Raw genomic sequence first — 25,940 nt, forward strand, 5'->3', positions numbered from 1 at the left:
ATGTATGAAAGTAAATGGAAAGTTTAAAAGTCTTTCTTTTTTTTTTTTAAATGCCTTTAACTCAAGACTAACAAGCTAAATAGAGTAACAGCTATTGCGTGCTCCTGATGTAAAACCTAAAACCTTCCATAAAACCAAAAATAAGTCTCAGAAGATGAAGCACTGGTATTAAAAAAGGCTTTAAAATTTACTTGCTAAACAGGAGGAAAACCCTTTCCCCAAATATTCCGCAGGCTGTCCACTTCAAAAACCATAACACGCTGCCTGGCTTAGTCATGTACACACAAAGAAAAACCCAGAATGATCTTAGGTGGTCATTAGCCACTGCAGTATAGTTTATTATGAACACATGTGCTAACATCACAAGGCTATACAACTATATTCATTATTCCCAAGGGGCATAACTTCTATGGAGGAATCCAGCTGATTTATCAGATTTAGCTGGGATGCAAGACTGAACAATTGATCAAAGGCTAGAAGAGAGACTTGATCATAAGGATGACTAGCATTGAAACAAAGAGACTTTACATCTACTGTATTAACTCTGTAAGCAATAATTTAAATAAAACTGCTGATAGTTTTGTAGGATGGACAGAACAGGATTTTTTTTCCTCCTCCCCAAATGCCATTGTGGTAAGAGTAACTTGCTGCTGTGTTGATACACCAGGGTCCCATTTTTTCCCATCCAATTTAATCCATCTCTGGAACATAGCTTTATGTACAAGCAGGAGTAACCAACCCTACTTAGGGCTACCACGAAGGCAAGTTCATCCCAGTTGTCCGTATCTGCTCCTCTGTTAGGCAGATTTTGAACACAACACCTATACGCAGGAAGAACTTCCGTAGCACAGCTCGAAGCTCAGGAATCAGGTCAAATTGCATTATTTCACACAAATATGGATAATATGTTGAAGCATGTGCCCTAAACTATCAAAGATACAAAAAGAGAATGTTATTCTCTATTACTACAGGAAAGTGCAGAGTTTTTCACATTCATGAGTACACCAACTTGTTAAAACACAAGGTCTCACCTGATCAAAGGCCCCCTTGGATGGCCAAAGGGCCATCAAGCCCAGTGTCTGTTTTCCACAGCAGCCTTAGCAGATGCTCTCAGGAAACCGTACACAGAGCATGCATTTGGCATTACTTCTCTAAAATAGAGTCAGACTATTTTGTGGCTCAGGGATTTCTCAGGCTAGAGGTGGGTATTGGGGCTACCTGTAGAAACACCCGCCTCTAATGTGAATTTGTCCAGTTGCTTCTCCAGTCTCTTTAAAATATCATCCACAATACATAACAAAGCCTTCCACAGCTGAACCAGTGTGTGAAGAAGTACCTCCATTATATGTCTGTTGGGGTTTTCTTCCCCTCCAGTGACTTGCCATCTCCAAAACTCTCATTCACCATCTCTTCCAGTATAAGAATTATCAGTCCTTTCCCTATGTTCATGCTAATAATGACTTTATGCACCCCTCCTTTTTATTTCTTTTCTGGATAAAAGATAACTGAGTAAAAGTCTAACCTACATACAGTTCCATGTATGGGAGCCAGTCTATATCCCTTATCCCTGTTACACTCTCTCAACCCTTTTGCAGCTCCATTACACCCCTTTCGATATGGGGGATCAGAACTGCAAACAGTATTCAAGATGCAAATCTGACACGAATTTACACAACAAGAAACATGTTTTGCTCTCTCTTCCTTTCCTAATAATGCTCAGTATTAGAGGGAACACTTTCACCACAGAACTTTTTTATTATAAAAAGATATTGGGATTGTGTACTAAGGAATGGCCAAGTCACCATTTTATCTACAAAGAGTTAAGACTATTCTCACAACACCATAACCCCAGGGACATCACTGAATTGCTGCTACATGGAGAAGCCAAGCCACCACTACTACCAATTTCTTAAAATGTTGGTAAATTGCAATAAAACATCCCAAACTACACAAGAGTGAAGTGAAATTACACACTTTGCAATACAGAAAAAAACCAAACATATACCAGGAAAAAAAAATAATACAGTCCTAAACAAGATGAAGCTCAACAGTACTGGAAAGCTTAAAAAAAAGTAAGCAAATTCCAGAAGTTTCTCTGCATGTTCTGATGTAGTGAATATTTGCATTCACCTTTTCCTCTAAAGGGCCGAGATCCTGAGAATTATTTTTTGCCACTCTCAAGGAACCAGAATTCCAGTTTTACAGTGGTGAAATTTACCTCTACCATTCTTGTGCAGCTATAATACAGTACAAGCCCATGCTTTATTGCACACTCATTGTGCTTTTATATGAAAGCTCTGCAGCAATTCTATCAGTATTTCTATAGAACTGTGAATTTCATGGATGCAGTCTGATTTTTTACAGTGTGGAATACTTGCAAAAAATGGAGCTGTAATGATTACTGTATTTCAAGCAGAGTACGTGCTATGTGAGTAAGTGAGCCACCTTGCAATACGGATGATAATAAAGACTGAATCCAACAGAAGCAGAAATGAAAAAATACCTGAAAGCAAAGGGACATAACTTCCAGCCTATTCTTACCTTTTCATCACTGATTTTTAGTGTTTTTGTTAAAAGCAAGAGCAGGAGATTAGTCCAAGCTTCTCTGTGGCTTTCTGAGTTCACAGTAATAAAATATGCCAGGGCTTCACTGCATACACTAAAGAGATGACACAGTTCAGACAAATCATAAAGAAAACCCACAAAATATTTTTATAACATGCACTATTTGTCCTCTCATAGTGTATTTTGTTTTCAAGTAAGATGCATTTCCACGGGAAAGTTTTCAATCACATGCAACAACTTTAATTACACAAATTGGTCTCAATGATTTTTCTGTTACAGTAGTAGTTATTACAGATAACTGAACTGAAATAGTTTTCATGTTGTCAACAAAGAACCATGGAGTCAGAAGGGGAAGAGTCTAATTTTCCTCATAAGCATTCTGTAATTCAAGTGTTGTCACCTTCAACCTGCAAACATAATTTCCTGATCCTTATATTGGGACAGTTTAGGCAACAGCAACATGAAAGAGTTCTCCCTCCAAATCTAGACAGCTTTAATAAAGATCTGCAGAGCTCAGCACCACGGATTGAAGAGGGATTACAATTGTATTAATAAATTTTTGGTCCTTGCTGTACACTGTCAACACATGGTACAAACTGTACTACTTACTAGGGCTCTTTTGGGGACGCTATTTTAATTAAAGAAGGAATAGAACCTCCTCTCTTATACACTAAAAAGATTAGTATGTCTATAGATGCTGATAAATCAGAATGCTACTGAAATCCACTGCATTAGTGCCAACAGCAAGTTTAAGAGTTATTTACATTTAATTAGAGATCAATACTCTGAACTTTTATGTACCAACAACTCACTTTTCAAATAAGGGGAACACAATACCTTTTTGTATTTATTTAGCATGATTATCTCTGTTTATTTAAGTTCCAGGTATACAGCAGCTTATACTGCGCTTTGTTTAGATCCTATTGTACCTCTGAATATCATTATGTACTCAGATATGAAAAGTATTCATGCGCCACCACTTTTGTAAAGAAAAGATTATGTCAGGCAAGAAGGTGCTTCATTTATTCCAAGTAGATTGCTTCCTTGTTGCTAAATTAACTTTTAACATGCTTCCTTGTTGCTAAATTAACTTTTAATAAAGAGTGGTATGTATATATATGTGTATCTTCATATAATTTGCGTGCTTTGCTCAGCAACTTAAAACAGAACATTTGTATCCAGGGATGTACCATACTGTCTGAAAACAGAACATACCAGAACCAAGCTGATACTCTTACCTAAGCAGGCGTTGTTGTATAGCATCCCAGGAGTCTCGGCGGTTTTCATCCACATACATTCGAAAGAGTATTCTCAAGCAACAAGCCAAGCTACTGGTCTCTTGTTTTAAGAGATTGGGTTTTGATTTACCCTTGAACCCTAGAAATAAGTTACACATAGGGAGAAAGGGAACATTCACGTTTGAGGTTACTAGCCAAGAGGTAAAGTTTATCAACAATACCTCCACTAGTGAACAGCAATGATTTCTTGTCCAGATAGTATTTCCTCCTCCTTGATTTTGATTGAGACCTAATCTATTCATAAAGATATTTAACTACAGTAGTACCAACTGTGTAGCTCTACTTTAATCAAAAAAGCAGATATTTTAGCAAAGAGAATTATTCAAGTCATCAGGAAGGAGACAAGTAATAAAAGCATGCAACACTGTCAGATTAACTGTAGAGATTATTGCAATGGTATACTTTTGTATCTCAATAGCTAAAGCTATAAACAGAGCTCACTATTTTTACCAAACTAAAAATAAAAGCCTCACCTGCTCTCCATAACACAGTTCGCTGTTCATAATTTGAATTAAAGGCTTTTGAAAATGAATGAGACTCTTGCAGACAATCTAGTAACTTAAAGAGGTGATGTGAAGACATATATTTATACATTCCTTGGTCTTCTGTGTCAATGTGGATATCTGCATCCAATGCATCTCGCTAAAGGAGGAGAGAGAGGGAGAGTGTCGGTAACATACTCTTTTTAGATATGCTTAAGAAACTTTGAAACTTCACAGACCATATACCACTAACTCTAGATTCCATTTCTAGGTGCAAGTGAAATATTAGTGCAGTACAACACAGTAGAATGGTCCTGTCAAATATCAGAGTTGCAGTCTTTTCAGTAGGATAATTTAAAAGAGAGAAGTTATGATCTCTCCTAGTTATCGATAAGAAAAAAAAATAATCAAGAACAAGGGAAGAACCTCCCTTATCAATGCATAAAAAAAGTCATAGCAATACAATATAGAACATTTCCTCTCTCCTAGGAGCTGAATAGGTCTGCTGAATTCTGGAAAAACATCAAAATGAACCACAAAAATACTGCAAGTTTAAATGTTGCATAGTGTAGAAACTCCTCATTTTCGGCTAATGTCAAGTTTCATTAAAATTGGTCCATATTTTTAGCTAATTTCACTACGAATTTAACTACACCATCCCCCAAACACTACCTGAATACACCAGCCCAAACTTCTAGCCTACGGCTTTATTAACATAGCTAAGCAAGAGCTATCTTGCACTATTCCCTAGAATCAGGATTTTCAGGGACAAGGACCTCTCTGAGGCGGGTAATGAGTTAAATCTTGACCATTAACCTTGCTAAAGTTCAACTTCTGCATCTCCTCCTGTGTAAACACCAGAGGCTGAGCAAAGCCTCAACTGTGGCTAAATGAAGACACTCAGGCTAAACAGGACAGAATGCTCTCCCCGAAACAAACAAAGAAAAAACATTCTTGATGAGTATGTATTCATTATAAAACCAATGATAATATATTATATTGATAATAAAAATAATGAAAGAATTAAAAAAAATAATCACAGCTTAAGAGTAATAACACACACATTCAGGGTAGTGCTGAGAGTTAGAAAAAGGAAGAGACTATATACACTCTATTTTGTAAATGCATGTGAGAGCATTCACTAGTCTTTATACTTTACTGCCACAACAAGGTTATAAATAAGTCTGATGGTACCTGAGCTGCAGCCATGTGCTCAGCATCTTCCTTCTTGCTTGTTGCTGGATAGAACACTATATTATCAATGGTCTGTATCAATTCCAGCTGTACCACACATTTTATAAGGAGCCCAGCAAATAGTTTCTGGTCTGATGAGATGGAGTAACACAAGTTTCAGAAACAACTTAGGACAATTCATTTACAACAGGCTAGCAAAACACTACATGACCACTAGCATTTTGATATTTAGTGATGCTGTGAATTATCTTATAAAGAGAAAATTTCTCTGCATGGCATAAAGACAGGTTGTAAAGATGTACTCCAAGTTTAAGTGCCGAAAAAACTTTCTCTGCAGGACTGCAGAAGTGGACTAAGAGAGGCTGTAAAAGTTCATTTAATAAACTTGCATGTTTTCCTTACTTGTATAAGGAACACCTTTCCAGCTCTCATCTGTTGGATTTGAAAACTGACTTTGTCCTCTTTCTGAAGCATTTTTATCCATGCTGCTTAAAGACTGGTGATCTAGGTCTAAATCCTAGAAAAGAAGGCAGAACAATTCTAGTAATCCAAAATACTAACTACCAACCAGCTATCAGTTTTCAGATGACTTCACTAATCTTAGATTCAAAGGTATCCCGCGTCCATTCTTTATATCTTATTTTACAATGACACCAAATACAAGCTAATGTCAATTCCACTATTTGTTGGTCGAGTGTACTTACTACAATAAAATATTCCGAAAGCTGACCTAACACACAACCCTTCAAGTTAGTTTGCTGCACTGAATTAACTCTTACCAAGTGTTTTTCAGCTGAATCTTCCTCCATTCCTGCAGGCCTCCATGTCAGCAAGCTTCACAAAGTAAACAAACAAATGGTAAATATTGTTGCTCTGGTATCAGGTGTTACTATGAGAATTAAATTTATGAACTTACACATGAGGAATAGTAGTTTTGAAGATTTCTAGCATGCAATTGCATGTCTGGCCCCAGACTTCAGGGCTGAATTTCTGTCCGTTTAGTATTACCAGGTTTTCTAAGCAGTTTGTACCTGATCGAGCCAGCTGCTCATTATCTATGAAAGAAACGTTTCATATTTATCAACTTGTACAATATCAATGAAAAATTAAGCATTCTGTATTACTGCTCCATTGAACGTTTTTACCAATATTGTGAAATGCATGGTATCTTAGCTCAAAGCCTACTTAAAGTATATTACAATATCAAGCTTAGGAACCTGCTGAACAAAAAAGTGTTTAAAAATAGACTTAACGAGATTGAAATCGAAACAGGGAAGACAAAGGACAGGAGAGAAGCAGAAAGGAAGCATACAGTGAAACAAAGGAAGGAAAAGCACCAGTTAGAAACTTAGTTCTTGCAAGGCAGTCCCCCCACATTCCATGCTAACAATATGCACGATTTCTTTTGGTCTCCAACTCTTATGCCTGAGAACACATTCTTTAGAAAGTTGTATCTGAAAGTACTGGGGGGGGTGGGGAGCAGGGAGAGAGACAAAAATCAGAATGCAGAGAGATATATATATGTGTGTGTGTGTGTGTATATGATTTTTTTTTATATTTGTGTCTGTGTGTAAATAAATGAGGTATTTTATCCATGCAGCCAAATGGAGAAAGGTTGTTGGCAGAAGATTAACACAACTCTTTAAAAGCTTTTGCTCTGTCACAATAGCACAATAAACACATTATAAACACATTAACAGAAGAGCTGCCTAACTGATAAAATAGAATGATGCTCGAATATTTAAGATACTGCATCCATCTATTACATAACATACTGTCCTAATGGTACTTTTTATTCTTCCAAAACTCAGTTAGCTTTCCTTCTTAAGTAATGAGCATTTAAAAAATACATTAATCAAAAGATACAAGTAAATAAGCTACCTTGTTTTACACACCAGTGTAACTGTGCAAGTATGTCAGGAAGAAGGATCTCATTTAAAGCTTCATAAAATTGCGTAAATACATCACAGATTGCATAAAGTGCATGGTTGCATGTAGTGGTCATCCATTCGGATTTCTATGAGAAAAAAATGAAAAGTCTTTGGTTTTATGTGGGGGGTTCTATGATGATAGCATTTGGCTTATGCATGGCTAGTCAACAAAGGACGTGGCCTCTGAGAGGAATAGAATTTAGATAAAACTAAAAAGCCTCACTACTGCAGATGTCAGAAGCATTTAGTTGGCCACATGAATACTGTTCAGAAAACTATACATTTTCACAATGAAGTGTGAATATTCTCCTTGAAAATATTCAGACGGAACAGACAGATAGGTCACTGGATACTATGACAGATTTCATACATACCACAGAATACAACAACGTACCCTTATATTTGGGGCAGTATGGGGTGGAAATACACTGACAAGACAAACAATACAAACTGCTGCCTTGATTGTTTAAGTTCTTAAAAAATAACTCTAATGTTTGCTTGATTTTTGTTTTTACCTCTGTTTGTTGTTCAGGGAGTTTCATATTATCAAAAATTCGAAACACAATTCTGAACAGATCTTGCCACCAGTGCTTTTCAAAGGTATGGCCGTAACTCTTCATTATTTCAAACATCACTGTTAAGCCTCTATAAACAAGCCCAAACAAATAAAGGAAGAGATGTTAAAATGCATATCTGTGATCTCTTCACTAACTGAATAAAGAAAAGATTTGTTACCTCGTTCGAACATCTAATTTGCAACGATTGATGATACAAGAAAGTTCAAATAAAATGGGAAACCATCCTCTGACCCATACTCTGTCCCCAGGAGCAACATTCATGTCATCACTCGTGTATTCTCTTAATACCTTGGAGATGGGCAGGAAGAAAAAACATTAAAAAAAAAGAATATCTCAAAAATCTTTAATTCTGACAGATTTAGATACTACTAGTGGCACAGGCAGACTTGAAAAGTTAGCTTAGTTTCTACCATAACACTCAAATCCTGTAAAATATAATTATAAACCTGAGACATCTGTTTGTGAAAAGACTGGAAAAAAATATGGAAAATAAATACTTAAATCCGTTTTACTTAAGTCCTGCTAACAGCTTTACAAGTTGCAGAGGTTTGGACTTTAGGAAGCAAGTTTAACAGTGACAGGCAACAATTATATAAATATAGGTAATAAGGAAATCTAAGTTGGGTATAAACCAGTTCTACACTTTCCCGGTGTACTGGATACAGCGTGCACATCTTGCAGTGGTAACATGCAGCTGCAATCTAACTCCAGGCTCTTTTCACCAAAGTGATTATTACATTAAGTATTCACACAATAGACTGATGTAAAGAAATACGCATGTTTGTAACCAATTTAACTAGATATAATTAGGGTGACAGAAGTATTGTTTTCCAGGTCATCCTAACACTATAAAAAGAGACGGGCTATTTCATGCCATTATTTCCAATTTGGACTGATGAGACTTAAAATTTTTTAATTAGTCCTAGTTTACTGCTTACATAATACCAAAAGGACTCCTAATTCTGAATAAGCTTTTCATACAAACACTTGCTGCTGGGAGACTGAAGTTTGAGTCTGAAAGCTCTTTCTTAGTTACAAGATTAGTCTCAGTTTAACAGTAGAAGATAGTAGAAGAATACACAAGGGTAAAAATTAAAAGAAAATACCTGTGGTCTCTCTGAAACATATTTTGCACAATACCGAATAAGTCTAATAGCTTCCATGCTGGTGTCCGGAAATGCAACATTACAGGCAAACTCAGAAAGACATTTTACTGCATCCTGAAATGAGTCAATTGCTGCTGGAAAATGCTGCTGGAAAATATTTGCTGTGAAGAGCAAACAAATACACCTCTTAAAATTTACTGATATTGAAATCCATAGATAAACTAGCATTGATCTACAATGTCAGCCATGGTATACCACTACCAAATGGAAAAACATGAAAGGACCAGATCTTCTGGTTCTCCATCTTCCCTTGCATTCTTCCCCATCCCACCCCATCACCCAAATTTGTCAGCATCACATTTTCTCAGGTTGGATAATTACCAATTTTATAACCTAGGATTATTTCATGGCTTCTTATATGGTTCCGTTTTCTCCCACAGCATATGCAAGCCAAAGCTCTTAAAATATTTTGAGAAATAACAGAAGTAGAGCTTAGTGTTACCTTCCCTGCTGCATATGAAGTTACCTAAATTTACCTAAATTATCTTAAGCCTGTAATTATACATATTCTGTAGCAAGAGAGGAAAAAGCAGTTAGATTTCAGACTGAAGGGACAGACTAAATACAAAACAAATCCAACACGTACAAGCTTTTGAACAAACTACAACTCCCAAGACCTATGCCATTCAAGTTAGCAAAAAAAGTTTTGTTACTATTTGCATTTGTTAAAACTGTCCATAGTTTTGCTTCCCCCATGCTACTTAATGGAAAGAGTGCAGTTTCAGGACATTTAAGAATATTGAAGGTCCATTTCAAGACTATTTGAGTTGGTTGTCTTCCTTTGAAAGTGCCAGCAGTATGTTGTTCAAATATACTTTTAGAGCAGGCAGGCTGTATGAACTAAACTCTACAAGCAGTCACATATCAGTATCACAAGCCTTATGATCCTCACTATACGATACTGAATCAGCATGGAAGTTTGTAAAATGTGTTCCTTAATCCAAAACAACTTATTGTGACAGATGGAGCAACGTACAAACTTATTGAATCTATTCCAAACTTGAGGATTTCTACAGCAGGATATCTATATCTAGTTTTTCCTGTCCATAGCAATCAGGAGACTTAACGGTAAGACCTAGCTGCAGAGTTTAAACAGTCTGGCTGCAAGATCTTGTGTTTATTTACCTGGAAATACAAAAGTCTTATTCAGATGGGCCTTTTCAAGACAATCACAGCAGCTAAGATAATTTGGGTACTCACATCTGTTGAGCATTACTTACTAACTGTGTGTGCTGTAGTTTGAAAGGCCAGCTCCACAATATTCCCATCATGCTCTGACGCTGCTTGATGAAAGACTGCAAAGATATTCTTCCAGCCTGAACGAATATTACCAGCCTGAGAGTTCACCATCTGAGCAATACAGCGTATTACCATGTCCCGAATAGTTGGAGATCTTAAAAAAAAAAAAAAAAATCACCAGTGGCACAATTTTACACTGGCATAAAGTAACTGTGCCACTTCCATGTACATGACAATCTAACCCACACCAAGTAACATCTTTAAGTAGGACTAAAGCAAGCTAACAGAAATTTCAGTGCATCACACCTGTTTTTCTTCATAATATGCTCAAAAGGCCTTAGGAAGTCTTTCTGGAAACGAAAGTTGGCTAACTCTCCCTTTTCAAGAAATTTCATTGACAGCTGCCTTAATGAGTCTACTGCAAAGATGGCAACATCTTCATTAGGGTTACATCCAACCTAGAAGAAAAGCATATTTTCAAACCCTTACTCATATAAGTAATACGTTAGCTGGTAACAAATTCATGGTTCAAGTTTCATGTCAGTCCCTTAAAAATCGCTAGCATGTTCTAGTTTTCAGGTATTTAGAAGATAGGGGGTTACTTGCAGAGAGGGCTTTCTCAGTCATTTGATCCAACCAAACAAACCCATGGATTTTGTATGCAACAAGTGCAGAACTATAATAGCCAGCTAGACACTATAAAAAAAATAATAAAAATCTTAGGTTAAAAGACCCCCACCCAAACATGGTCCAGTCTCATAAGGAAAATAACTTTGTTGTTCCAGGACCATCTGTATATATTTTAGAGGAAAACTAACTTAGCATTTGATCAGAAAGATAAGACAATGGCATGAAGAAAAATTTCAAATACAAAATTATATAATGAAGTTATTAAAGATCATTCCCATAAACATTTCCATTTCTATTTATATACTTTAGATTTTTAAATAGGTTTTTCCTTTAGTCACCTGCTATTCATGCATGTTCTGTAACTTGATTTTACAAAATACCTTATTGAAGTGATCTCCAATCACGTGCCAAATCCTTGACCACTGCAGCCTAATGCGATTCATGTTGTAATACGATATCTCCACTATCTTCTGCAGGCTGAACATGCGTGGATGGTGTGGGGAAGCCAGCTCATCCATGGAAACAGCACACAGCCATCGGACAAAGTCAACTGAACATTAAAACACGCTACTGTAAGTTCAGGATGTTACGTTGCAAGAGTTCCTGTAACCCACCAAATGGTCAGCGTACATACCTATTGCATTTCCATCCAGCCTAGTTGATCCTGTAAATATCCTACAGAACAAAGAAGTAAGTTGCAGTTTTAGCTGCGCATCCACAAGAGTCAATCACATCTTCATGCTGTAGGCAAATGTCAACACATGTCCTGGAGGTACTTTACAGTCCCCACACCATGAACTCTGCAACTGTTTCATTCTTACTCCTTGGCAGCAGTTCATGTGCTTCTCCCAGTCTAAGCATTCTCTTCCCTGCTACAAGTCACAGTCTACTATGCTCCTTCCCTACTGCAGGAAACAGGCACAGGCTCACGTTGTTATCCAGAGCAAGTAGTGCTGGAACACTCATTTGGGTGACAGTGTGTTAAATTTCACAGGGAGAATAAAGAGACATTAAGAAAGCTTTGCTGCAGGACTTTACTGGATGCCAGCCACCTGCTTGATCTTTACACAGTTCAAGAACACTGTAAGTCGTGGCCATCAAAACAGCAGAAGGACTATGGATGCACCATTGTCCCTTCTGCCCCTTCAGTTTTTCAGAGTTTTGAGAGGACTTCAGACCACCAGATGGTGGTTCATACAGAACACTGGTAAGTGGAGAATGTTCCCAAAGCTTTTAGACTTTGACGTGTTAATAGACACATTTATGTTACAATAAATACAAGTCTGAATGTATGATTCTACAGACTTGCCCAATAGTTTCAATAATTATAAAGAACTCCCCTTCCAACACATGGTTTATGATAGAAGCATCTCTTTAGACAACACTTTAGAAGGACAGATGAGAAAGATAATGATTTGGACAAGAATGTAGTGACTAATGAATAAAGAGCTGAAGAACAGCAACTAAAGAAATGCTGAAATACTGAAGTTTACAAGACCAAAAGAAAATCGCATCATTTAACAGAATAAGGGCATTTATTCATTTTGGATACCTGTCCTGTTCAGGCTAAATCAAAAGAAAAAAGAGAAAAAAAAGGAGACCCAAATACACGGAATACACACACATAAGTAAAAGACAATTATCAGACAGATTTGTAAAACAAAAATAGCTAAATACTGTAACACCAACCTAATTCTGGTCTTCACTGGCTTACTCCAAAGAAAAGGCAGAAAAACACATGCATACACACAGTGTCCCTTCTCACAATACACTACATTAGTCATACTGCTATTTAATGACAGTCTTTCTTTTGTGAATATTACATGCCTAAAGAGATAAACTTATTGGGTCCAGAGAAAGCATCTAAGTATCAGCATCTTTCTCACAAGAGAAATAGGCTTCAAGAACAAAAGTCCCTGTCAGAGTCTGCAAATAAAGTGAGGATGGTCAGTAACTTCAAGTCACATTTTCCCTAGAAAGAGATTATATTCTCAGTACCTGTCTACTGCTACCACTACACTCTGCGAACTGGTCTCTCCCACAGACTCTTGAATGCTTGCCATATGGCGTTTATCAGCTCCGCTTCCAACAAGGTTACCTGCAATAAAAGCCATTTAAAACCAGTATTTAGCATCATGAAATCGTGGCTTTATATTAACCTTAACTTTATACAAGTAGGCAAAGAAAAGTGACTACTGCTTCCAATTAGCTTGTAATTTACATGGAGCAGATGGTGCCTTTGCCAGACTGGTACAAAATTAAACATCCAGTAACAAGTATGTTTTTTTTTTTCCTTAGGGCATTGTGTTTTGACCATCATGTTTATTAAGTTAAGATGATTTAATGCTGTTAATAAAAATTGGAAATGATAAAATATTTTTTTAAAATATTAACTCTAAGTCAGATACAAACAGTTAATGCCGGGCACAGTTCAGTTATATTCAACATGATCATTATGTATAGCATGAACTCCAGAGCATGTTCAAATTAGAAGGTTTCCTTGATGGTTTTCCAAAGATTAAGGCAACTTGTCTTGTCCCTCTAATTTACAGCTTAAAATCTAAGGTTTGGTTTTTTTGCACATAATGCAGGAACAATAGGAACTGGAACGGCAAGCCCAACATGCAGAGATAAGAAATTCCATTGGAAAACCAATTATCAATCATTGAAGCCATTTATCTTTAGGAACTAATATATGTTTATGTTTTTACTATTAAAAACAAAGTGTAAAAAGAAAGAACTAATAATACTGGTAACAAAACCATGACTTAGTAAGTACGGTAAAACAGTTTTGACAACAACACGTTCCAGCAAATAAATCTGGAGGAGTTTTGTTAAATAGCTTAACCCAATTAGTAAGTTAGAACATATTTGTTAATTACTAATACATCTTGAAATATACAATTCAATTTTTTTTAGTTTCATTAATCCAATACAGCTTCCCCTGGAATCAAGTAAATATATTTTAATAATTTATAACATTGTGCTTTCTTAGCCATCATACTTCACTTACATGTGCACCTCTGAAGTCCAAGATTATTAATCTTACCTAATCCCAGGCCCATAAACTCCTCCCCTCCAGATGCATAGCCTTTAATGCTTCCTTCCCTTTCACGCCCAGAGCCAGATAAATACCGAGTTTTCACCCCAGTTCCTATAAGTTGTGCTAGTTCCAGCTGGCTAATACATTTCAAGATCTAAAACCAAAAGATGTTTAAACATTGTGTTACTGGATACCATTACATTTTTATTCTTAACATATAAATATATTTAATATTTATAACCTTCCCACGTTCTCTAACCTTTAAAACAACTTTGACAACAATAACAGTTTTGATGTAGCTGAAACATTACTAATACAACTGGAAATACAGTTCAGTGATTCATTCAAGATCACCAGCTGCCACGAATCATTCTAACATGAGAAAAAATAAACAGTACCCAAAAATCTAACTTGGATCTCTAACTACTAGAGGGAACCTTTTTATTACTTCTCACAGCATCAACCTTCAAAACTACAAACAACTGGAGCAGATCTTTTAGAGAGTTCATTGTCCCAGAGAGATGAAAAGACTGGAATATTGCAGCTACCACTTTGAGTAACAATGTTCCAACATAGACAGTGAAAATGCCAAAATTGTGCCTTGCCATCAGCACAAAATTGACTATCTCTTCTTTCTTACTCCCCCACTGCAACGTCCCTTGGACTGGCACAAGCATTTGTGAGGGTATGCTGTAAGCCAGGTCCAAGTAATTTGTCAGTTAGAGTACCTTTTGGCACATATTATCATGTACCCAAAGACTATTGCCAGAGAGCATAATGCAGCAGGAATGCCCCTTTTAGCAACACCACAGATTTAGATCTGATTAAAGAACTCCTGGAAAATATGCTTTCAGAAAATACCCATGATCCTGACAGCCTACGCTTAACTATCGCCCACCAACTTATTTTAGCCCTAATTTTTCATGTGATCGTGGTATAAATGTTGCCAAACACTGCACAGACAAGTCTGGCCCTGTGAGCTAGAATATTTTTGTTTACATGAACAAGAACGCAACAGTTTCTGTGCAGAATTCTCTGAAGTCAAATGAGATTTCAATATGTTTTTAATTCCGTATCAAAAGCACCTACAAAAATTACAATACTGGTTACACAGTGTCTATAGGGTCTGCCAAAAAATGCAGTGCATTATTTTATATATATACATACATACATACACACAGACATAAAAATCTCCACTTGCATCCACATTTTAAACAGGGTTCTGACACATGCTAGAAGCTAAATGCAGTTACTAAAGACTGAAAGTAGCAGAAGAACAAAATCCTGCAAGTTTTCAGAGGATAATGCAGTTGCACTATTTAAACGAATCAAGTTTTTACCTCATGCCAAGAGTTCCCAAGATAGTTGCCATCTGTGTGAGCAACTGTAATAAGTGTCTTAATGGTATCTATGTTCTTCTGTTTCATTTCTGTAATACTGGAACTGGCAGTCAACAAGGAAAAACGAGCAAGGGCCTGTACATAAGCATCTCGTTCAAGCTACAAGACAGAGAAACAAGCATCGTAATGAAGTCCCTGAAGAGCTAGAGAAAGCTACTTGCCCAGCATGCCTACACTATTTTCCTTCCATGTATAGTTGGCACTATTAGAGCACTTTCCAGCTGAAGGAGAGTAGGAGGCATGTTAGGAAACACTCTTATTAGAAGACTCAGCAATAAAAGGAAACCAGAATTGAAGAAAAGCTTGACAATATCAAGATGTTAAACTGAACTAAAGACAAGATGGCAATATTTTATTTTACCATTTCAAGAAAGTAGATGAGATGCTTCATTTTCTAAGTAGTCTGTAATTCTTCACCTCCCTCCCAGAGCCTACACTGCCCTTAGCAAGCCCCATGCTACGTCTTATACAAACCTGCATTCCAAAGATACAGGCTATTCTAATTGCACATCGTATTCCTTCCAAACAAAGGGATGCAACTTCTGTGTCATCACCGTTCTGCAAGCCAACACTGTAAGCTGCCAGCAATGGAGTCCATACAAGCTAAAGAAAGGAAGAAACTAAGTTCAGAAGTCTGTTACGATTTTAGCCCAAAACACTAGGTAACTGAAACCAAATATATCCAAAGAGTCCACCTGTTGCATTACCTAACTCTTCAGAGTAATTTTCCCTTTTTCCATGCTTAAAACTTTTAACAATGAGGAGACAAAGAGAACTTCACACTTACTTTGAACATGGGTCTGACATGATCCAGGTGAGTGGCACTAGTAAAAGGAGCCTTTGCGTGGCTTACGGCCTCCATGAGGGCTTTAGCTGTTTTAGCCATTTGTTCCATCTCCAAGTTGTACAACAACCTCCGCTGCTTCTCATTAGCTACACCTAAGGGGAACACCACACAGTTGCATTGTTTTCTTTTTTATAGGAACATATTCCACATCTTCGCGTTGAGCATCACAAAATATTAAATAAAGGTACTGCAAATGAAATCTAAAGATAAAAATCTTCCAGAACATTAGAATTCAGGAGGCTATCATAGGTTGCAAGCAAGGAACTCCAGCACTAAGACCCACACCCCAACTTAAGACTTTATTCTATACAAAATAACTAATTTAGCCCTTTACTTATGCCACATGTTATGACCTATTCACTGGAAGTCAAAGCAGCATACTCTATTAAGTCACTTTGCCTGTAAAAATGGATGGAAAATCCTTCATGTTCTCAGGCTGACATCCTCAAAACAAAACTAGCCCTCACCAACTTGATAAATTAATAACTTACTGTTTCTTTATCCTTATACTAAAGGTTGCAACTTCAATTTTCAGGCAAATCAATTTTGTTCCTATTTTGATCTAGGAAACTTGCAAATAGCACGGAAAACGCTGAAAACACCCCCACTGTGCTGAAGATTGAGAATTCACTAATTTAATTCAAATTAATACCAGCTATTCTGAGTAAAAGCAGAGTACAGCTGGGGATACTGGTTTCTAGTGTGCACTACACACAGAAGTCCTCATTTGGTCTAAATGAGGATAGGTGACTATAGATCATGACAAACTCTCTGATCTCTCTCTTTTTCAAACATTATCACAAGGACTGTGGCATTTACCAGCCTCTGAACTATGGCATGCTACTTGATAGGGTGACAAAACATAAACCAACCCAAAACAAAAACCCACCTGTTGTTTAGCACATAAACCCAAGAATTTAACTTGAAAAGTAAGTGCCACCTTCAGTTATTCTACTATTTTCCCCCCACACTTCTGTTTCAAAAAATCCAAAATCTAGTTTCCAGTGCTGCTCTGCAATGGTGCCAGATGCACTTACACAGCTATGTTTCCATCACAGAAGTATCAGTATTAAGTAATAACTGAGCCAGTTTCATTCCAAATATCTATATTAGCGATTCTAAATGTAATTCATGAATTGCACAAAGATGTTTTCAAAAAGGGATCTGAACTCCACTATTCCATCCTGAAAGTTACTGCAATAGTTCAAGAGCACTGTGGTCTTTCCAGTTTCTAGTTCCTTCTTACTTGGTTTACTACACTTGGTTGCAATTGCATATTCTTTTGTCTCCTTCATTGCAATTTTCTTTCCTTCTATTTCTTCATAGATTGTGGATAAATACTCTACTGGCAGGTCTTTACTGTCATTGATTCCTCGATTCATTTTAATGTATTGCTCCTTTGTCATTTTATTCTTTACCTGTAAAAAAGAATGGAAGTTGGGTATCAGATTTTGAATGCAAGTTCCAGGGAACTTTGAACTTCTACAAGTTTGGGTTTTTAATTTATACCTGTGGACTGTGCAAGTCTGTAGTCAGCATTATAATAAGAGTACGCCAAAACATAGGCGGTGTCAGCACTAGCAAATAGTGTTTGCCTAAGGGAGGAAAAAAAAACAAAACAGGCTTTTAGAGCCCTAATTCCTCAATCCGTTAGCTCTATTTCTACATGCAAGAAAAATACCCAGAAGGGCTATGCATTCAACTAAAGAGCTAACAGAGCCTGAAATTATTTAGAAGCGCATGAAGCCCCAAGTGTTTTAAAATGCAAAGAAAAAGGGAAAGAGTATAAAAGCATCTTCTTCTCAATGTTGAAAACTAGCAATGACCGGAACTTTCAAGTACATTCCCAAAAAATTATACGTTATCCTTCTTTGGGTAATCCTACAAAAGCTAAAGAACACCTTATTTTTTACTCCCAGGGTTTCATGAAGAATTATACAAAACCAACCCAGTGATGCACCAACAGGACTAAGGAATGGGAATGAATTAAGCCTTAACACCTAGCTAAACTTCACTGCTAGTTAATTGCATTAGAAACAATAGCAACACTGCCTGCTTGATGTCAACTAACATATACATGTTTTGTTCAACATCTAATGGGCAAGCAAAAACACATGTAACATCTTATTAGCTATTTATGCCATGTATGTTTAATTTTAGCAATTGCTACTGCTTATTACTGTTGTTTACACTTGACTGATCTACATTTGTTTAAAAACAGAACAGCTAATACAGAGACAATTTAACATACATTAGGGGCTTCCCTCTTCCAATAATTCCTTCTAGCAAGTATTTGGGATTTAATGAAATGTCAGCATCAGTATACTTTTCATCCAAAGTTTCCATTTTGCCTAGCTGCTGAAGAGGTTCAGCACCAATATTAGCAACGAGATCTGCTTCTCACACAAGCCTGTAGAAGTTCCTGACCTGATATGAGTGTGAGTTGCACCTTGTCCCTAAGGGCCACAAACTACACTGCCATTCTTCAAGCACTTATCCAATACAAGGTTTTGAATTACCGTTGGTTGCATTCAATATATCTAGCAGCAAACTTCTCCATTAATCTATCAATCTTCTGGGCTTCACCTGGCAGACGAAAACCTTCCAGGAATATACGTAGAGCAGAGACAAAGTCTTTTCCACAGAAATCAAGCTGGTCTACATAGGCATACATCACTTCCTTGTTAAACTTGTTGCTTTCCCCAAGAAATTCCCCTACTTGAGTCTAAAAACACAAGAGACAGTTATTACTGTGTAATCCAACTGCCAGATTTGCAAGACAGTTTATAGTACAAGAATTGCACAGCTGTCACTTTTGTAAGACTGATATACTTCACTGAGCAGGCAGAGCAACCATTAGAAGGATAAGAAACCAGTCTCATTAGAAAATGCCTTTAGTCTGCATATTCTTGCTTCCCTCACTCCCCAAAGCGAGATCTGCATTACTGTAGAGCCAAAGAAAGCTGAATTGTGCCCAATTTCACATGTAGTGGAGAATGCTTTGCCACTGCAGTAACATGATATTCCTTTGCTGGCAAGATACTGTTAATGCAAATAAAACGCATGTTCCCACTTACGGGAAAATCCCTTCAGCACTTTATTGTAAACACAGCTACTTTACTAAAAAGCCTGGGACAGCAAGTAAATGAAAAGTAGCATTGGTATTAAGTACCTTCATTAGAACCCTTGCACTTTCAGTTATCTATTAATGAAATATGAATTAAAGAGAGCGTGCACACAGACATCAGAAGACAGGGGAGAAGATGATAGAGGCAAGAGTATTAATTATCTTATAATACATGTAGTCTTACAGAACAGAGGCGCTCTTCTTGGTGCAAAAATTGTGCAATGTCCTCTGCTGTAGTGCCAAGCATTCCCTGCTCCTGTAGATACTGTATTCCTCTCTTTGGTTTTTTATTAAACCTACTCAGACAAAAACATGGGGAAACTGAGACATACAATTGGAAAATATCATAGCCTATAGAATTTCAGTTTTACAGAGCCCTTCTAAACCAAAGATTCTGTGCTGTAGCTCTATGTCTTTTTTCCAACTAGAAAAGAGTAGAGTCAAAGAACATGCAAAAAATGTTTTAACTATATCACACCATAGGCTACATCTCAAAAGGTACATTCAGTTGCTGATAAGCTTAAAAGTTATTGCTGGAAAAACTCACTTAAAAACTGACCCTTTTGAAATATTAAAAATTAGAGAGTTTCCATGAAACGTTAAAAATTTTGCTGTTAAAGACCTTTTTATAGCATTTACAGACATAACGATCTTCAAATTAATGAAAAAGTAGTAAATGGACAATGATTTAATTCTCCAAAAACTCTATTTCAACAAAAGACAACAAATGGTTTAAGAGCTGTAAGACAACACTAAGCCTGCCTGCTCAAATCAATTTCTCTCTAGGTGTACACACACTTTCCTCTCTTGTGCAGTTGAACCAACACAAAGGAAAGCTGTGAAACCACCCTCCTCTCCATCCAAGATTTTACTGAATTCCTTTTAACTACTACAGCCTCCAGCATTAGCTCTTGAGAACAGCAGGCAAGAGTCTTCAGCATTAAGATCAATTTGTAAGTGTCCCTGCAGGTTTGACTGTGTAAGACCATAACTAACAATATGGTTGTACTCATAGTTTTTTTTACTAGTGAAATTTTCCTGTCATACTGGACTTACAGTTCTATCCCATGTTCAATCATTTCCTTTTGTTGCTTCATGACTTCAGATTGCTCAGGATCATCTGGGACAGCAGTCTGGGTACCAACACTTCCAACTCCTGATGACACAGTGGAGTCCAAGGAACTGACACTACTCCGTCTCCCTCCACTCTCAAGGCATTTACCTTCAGCCATTTCCTGTTCAGATGGTTTATATGAACCTATTTATAAAGAAGGCAGGACTTAAAGTTATCCTGTTCAGTCAAAAGCTTTTAGTTGTAAAATTTTAGTAGAAATTTATGAGTCAATATTCATGTTTTACCATGTATACTTTTTGACAGTCTCCACTACATGAAGATGCTGTATCGATGCAATTCTAAAATAATCATTCAAAAGACAGAAGAGCAGCAGAAGCTATGGAGAAATTATTGCACTTCAACTTAGTAACTGCAAGATTTGCCACGTCTTGTTCTATACAAGCCAGCTTTTATACTGTAGACAATGTCCCGGCTAAAGCTCTTAAAAGAGAACCTGGTTATTTGAACCAGACACCTGGAGAGTAGGTTCCTGCAACAACATTAACAATTGTTTGTAAATACGTCATTTGTATTAAAAAAATTGTTATGTAAAAACCTAGCATCAACACTTCCAAATAGCTTCTAAACACTGAATAAATACAAGGACAAACTTATTAAACGAATTAGTCTCTCCATAAGGAAACAACCTTACCCAAGCTAGCCTGATGATTGGGGTTCACATAAAGGTCTTTGCTCCATTCTACCATACATTTTAAAATAGAAACCAAACATTCAAGTCCTTTTTTCCTCAGGCTTAGTTCCTAAAAAAAAAAAAAAACACCAAACACAAAACCAACCAGAAACAAACACCAAAACCACAAACCAATATATGTATATCTACAAGTTTTTAGAAGGAAGGCATTACATCACACCATTCAAATCTTAAAGTTCGTCAGTTTGGGGAAGTCTATTGGTTATACAAAGTTTCTGCCCCTTGACTACTTAGGTTGGATACATCCAGGCCAAGGGCAACCATAACCAGACAGACAACAGAAGACATTCCAGCTGCTTTAAGCAGATTGTCTATTGACAACTGATGAGTACAACCAAGGGGCAATATACACCAAATCCTAAATGCAGCTTTGTTGTATGAATGATTATGACCATCCAGTAAGCCTCTACAGTGTCAGATCTCTCCACAAGCAAGACAAGTGTCTCGCTACCTCAGGTGTACAGTAAACAGTTCTATTCAAAGTCTGAAACAAAGGTCTCCTGGTTTTCACTTCCATTTTCTGGTCAAAGGACCACAGGGGAAAAAAAGAAAACAAAAAACCAACAATCAAGCAAGCATTGATACAATTCTAATCGAAGGTGTGAGGTGCACTCAGCTCTGACACCAACACTGGCACCAAGTTCACTTCAGCCCTGAAAGCCATTAGGCTGGGCTAGAAAAACAGTGCTATAGGCAAGGCCAAATGTCAGAAATACATGCTCTTACTGAAAGCAGTCTATACTTTACTCTCCCTCTAAGGACTGGGAAAGTACAATTTTAAAAATAAAATACTTGTGGTGGAGATAGGGCATAAAAAATTTGCAAAGCAAACACAAGACAAAGGTACTGCTGGTTCATAAGTCCCAGAAGGAAAGCCACTTGAGTAAGGCAGAGGAAAGCTCATTTGATTCTCTCTTCCATGGCAGCCCAACAGAAGAGCCCAGAGCAAGCCTCGTGTCACAACGCAAAAATGCGGCAAAATCACAAAGTAAATTAATCGTACTGCTTCAGCATCCAACTGCAAATGAGCTAACTAATAAAAAGTAAGTAACATCAGTAGGTTACAAACAATATGAATTATCAATAACTATGCAGAGACAGCACCATTTATGAAAAAATAGTACCTTATCTTCAAGGCTGTTTTTCTTACCTGTAAAGGCGTCATTCCCAACTCATGCCCACTTCCTCCCTGTGCGATTTTGGACAAATCATTTACAAGGCGTTCAAATATATTAGCAGCGTTTAAATCACAGTCATAGTTAACATAAATATCCACTACACACTGGGCATCTTGAAAATAAAAGAAAGTGCAAGTATTAGGATTCAGTGCAACAGCATTTTTAAAAAGAATCAGCCAGTTGAAGGAGGCAATGGGGATGAGTCCAGACATTTAACCTAAGCACTATGGGATCAAATTCAATTTTTCACACTTAAACATTGTACGTGGCATTTGTCTTCAGAATCATTTTCATCTGCTGCCAGAGGAAGTGACTGCTTTTCACAATAATGGAAATACCTGCACAAATTCTTGTTAAAGTCTGAATCACCATCCATTTGTGTTCAAAGGAGCTTGAAGAAGTCTCTAGAATATTCAGGAAGATCTCTTTGAAGAACACCTGTAAAATAAATGAGGTAAAGGACCTGATGATCTGAAACTTACTAGAACCATATCAAACGTACAAATTAATTTCTATTCAATAATTTCTCTTGAAGAATATAATCTCATGCATATTAGCATTTGAACACAGTAGAAATATACTAGTTTAGTAAGCAAACAAAACTAAGACATTAAGTTCCAGCTGTCTTTTTATCATTGCAGTATTTTTATTTGATAAGTACAGCATCATCCAAATGATAGATAAAAAGTCTCTCACCTCAATCTGCATCTTTAAATGGGTCTTAAAATTCGAAAGCAGAGTGAGAAAGATGGCAAGCGAGAGCTCAAATACATCAGGAACAGAAGATACTCCATTTTTAGATAATGCTACACAAAGATATTGCTTGATTGCGTTGATGAACATTTCATGTGTCCTGAAAACTGGCCCAGCATTCTGCAGTACTGAGAGAAGAAGCTGGAGAGACACTATCTTAGAACGCAATTCATGGGATCTAGAAAAAAATTCAACATTATTTATATTTTTATTGTATTTCTGAATACATACTTCTATTCAACATGAGCACTATAGCATTTTTTCCATGTCAGGAAGAAATGACTGCTATTCCAATTCATTTTGACACGGGGAGCAGAAGGGGTAGAAATCAGCCTGGAAGTGATTTTGGACAACATCTACCATCTTAACTTGGATATTTTCCAGGAGTATTAACATCTTCGATTAGGATATTAAATGCAACTCGGTGCTACTAAGAAGCATTTTGCCACTCCCCCATCTAAAGCTTCACAAATACTATAGTCAAGGCCACTTCAACCAATAAGATTAATAAGCCCATTACAGAAAAAAAACCCCAAACCCCTCAAGTATTACAGTTTTGATAATTTGAAGTAAGTTTTAACCCTAGATTCATCAAGCTAATGAAACAAGGGCCTGACAGGTGAATTTTGAATACCTGCTTTACTCTACAGCAGCTACTTAACTGTCTCCAAAAGCTACCTGAAGAAGACAGTGTAATAAATACAATCTCATTACTTGGGATCTGGTGGTCCATCACCAAGTGGTTTCATGGACAGCTTGCACAATGACCTGAACACAAGGAAAGCACCCTTTTGTAGAACATGGGAAAATTTGGCAGCAGCTTGATGTCCAGATACATCTGTTTCCTTGAGAGCAAGAAAGGCAACATTAGATCCTTAGTGAGACAAAGGAACAGAGTAATTAGGAAGATTCCACAGCTCCTCTGAGAATTAGCTACAGATTAAAAGAACAGTACATTTGGCAAAGTTCAAACTAAACCTGAACAGGACTACAAGTGATCTGGATCTTTTCACACATGTTGACTGACTCCTCCCTTCCTCCCCTACCCTGTATTAAAATACAACTATCATAATAAATTTTAGAACAGTTGTTTTCAATATCTACTTAAATTGCAGTTGCTGCTTTGTTTTCAAACCTGAGCAGGACACATACATTAAAGCTTCTGTCCCTTCCTTCCCCAAAATCCCACTGTATTAGTTGGCACAGTAAAAACATTTCTCCTTTCCTAAATATACATTAGCATCCAGTGAAGTTATTTACCAGATTATCAGTGGAGGAAACAGATTGCCCATCGTCTGGTATCCCATTTGTTTGTACATTTTCGTTACTAGAGCCAGAAAGAGCAATATCTGCAGTCTCTAATGCAGGTAGAGCCTTAACTGTTTCTGTTATCTGCTTTTCTTCAGCCACTAAAGGGGAAAAAGGAAAACCGATTAAAGTCACCCATTGAGCTTTTTTATCCCATGACTTTGTGAAGCTCTACAGTCAAGTGGGACAGAAGCAGCACTGGTAAACTAGAAAGTTTCTCAGCTACCAGCAAAAGAATAATATTGTGAGACAATAAAAACCTGTTCTTACTGCCTTAGTAGGTGTTCTGGACAGATACTTAGTAACTAAAAATAACTCACTCCTGTGATTATAAAAGCATGGAAAAGTTTGGCAATACACATGCATCTGTTTTACTTTAGAAGATTCTGCTACCTTTCACAGCTGACTTGACCACATCTTCCAAGATGCCTTTAACCATTTCCTTTCCTCCATCAGTTGTTTCCTCTAATGAAACACACAAAGAGATAATTTTGATTTTAGTACTTTTGTTTAGGAAGATGATTAAAAGGAGAAACATGACCGAGGCAGAAGGGTTAAAAATGACAGATTTTCTTCAGTAGGTCTCCTCTAAAGCCATTTCCAAGAAGTCATGCAAAAATACTCACTGATGTTATTTCCATTGTTTAAATCAAAGCATTGGTATTTTTAATGCAGTGATTTTGTCATTTGTACTTATCAACTGTTAAAAACTTTTAGTTTTGGAATCTCCTACGTTCCTAATTTAGATACAGTATATGCTTATGATAAGGTCTTCATAATACACATTATTTTTACCACAGGAATTCAATTACCTCAAAGTGATTCTGTCACTCCCCACGTACCATGATTATTCTCTTCCTTTTCTTCCCCTTTACCAACCTAATCAAGTCAAATTCCATTATAATTCTATATACATAAACTTTATATATAGTTTTACTAGAATTCTAGGGAAAACATGAGCCTTTCTTCAACGGTTATAACGGTGCAGACAGAAGCCAAGGATGGCCTGTATACTCTGAATAACTACTGAGAAAATGCAAGCGTGATTTGAGCCAATAACCCCAGTCACTTCTCCCCAAAACAGCCTAAAAGAGAATTTTCCAACAGAAACTTTGTAACTGAAAGCAATAGACACAACCTATTCTTGTTCACCTGATGCTGAAAGAGTCAGATCCTGCTCCAACTTCACGTGTCCATTTTCTGCCCTCTCAGGCTCACCGTTCGTTAACTCCACACTTACAGGAGCACTGGCTTTGCCTTCCTGATAGCTGTGCTTCAGCTGACCCATTTTTGGAGACCTGGTCACCACTTGAATTGCAGGAGATTGGGATTTTTACTGATTTGGTTTTTCTACTTCTCTGGATTCTTGTATCTT

The 25,940-nt window shown here is 37.0% G+C and overlaps 1 pseudogene; it reads right to left on the reverse strand.

Annotated features, from left to right (window-relative positions):
• LOC132321606 (brefeldin A-inhibited guanine nucleotide-exchange protein 2-like) overlaps window positions 1-25,940 on the reverse strand; it is a 36,855-nt pseudogene continuing 10,915 nt past the window's right edge.

Source organism: Gavia stellata, unplaced genomic scaffold, assembly GCF_030936135.1.
Source record: "Gavia stellata isolate bGavSte3 unplaced genomic scaffold, bGavSte3.hap2 HAP2_SCAFFOLD_52, whole genome shotgun sequence".
Lineage (NCBI taxonomy): Eukaryota > Metazoa > Chordata > Aves > Gaviiformes > Gaviidae > Gavia > Gavia stellata.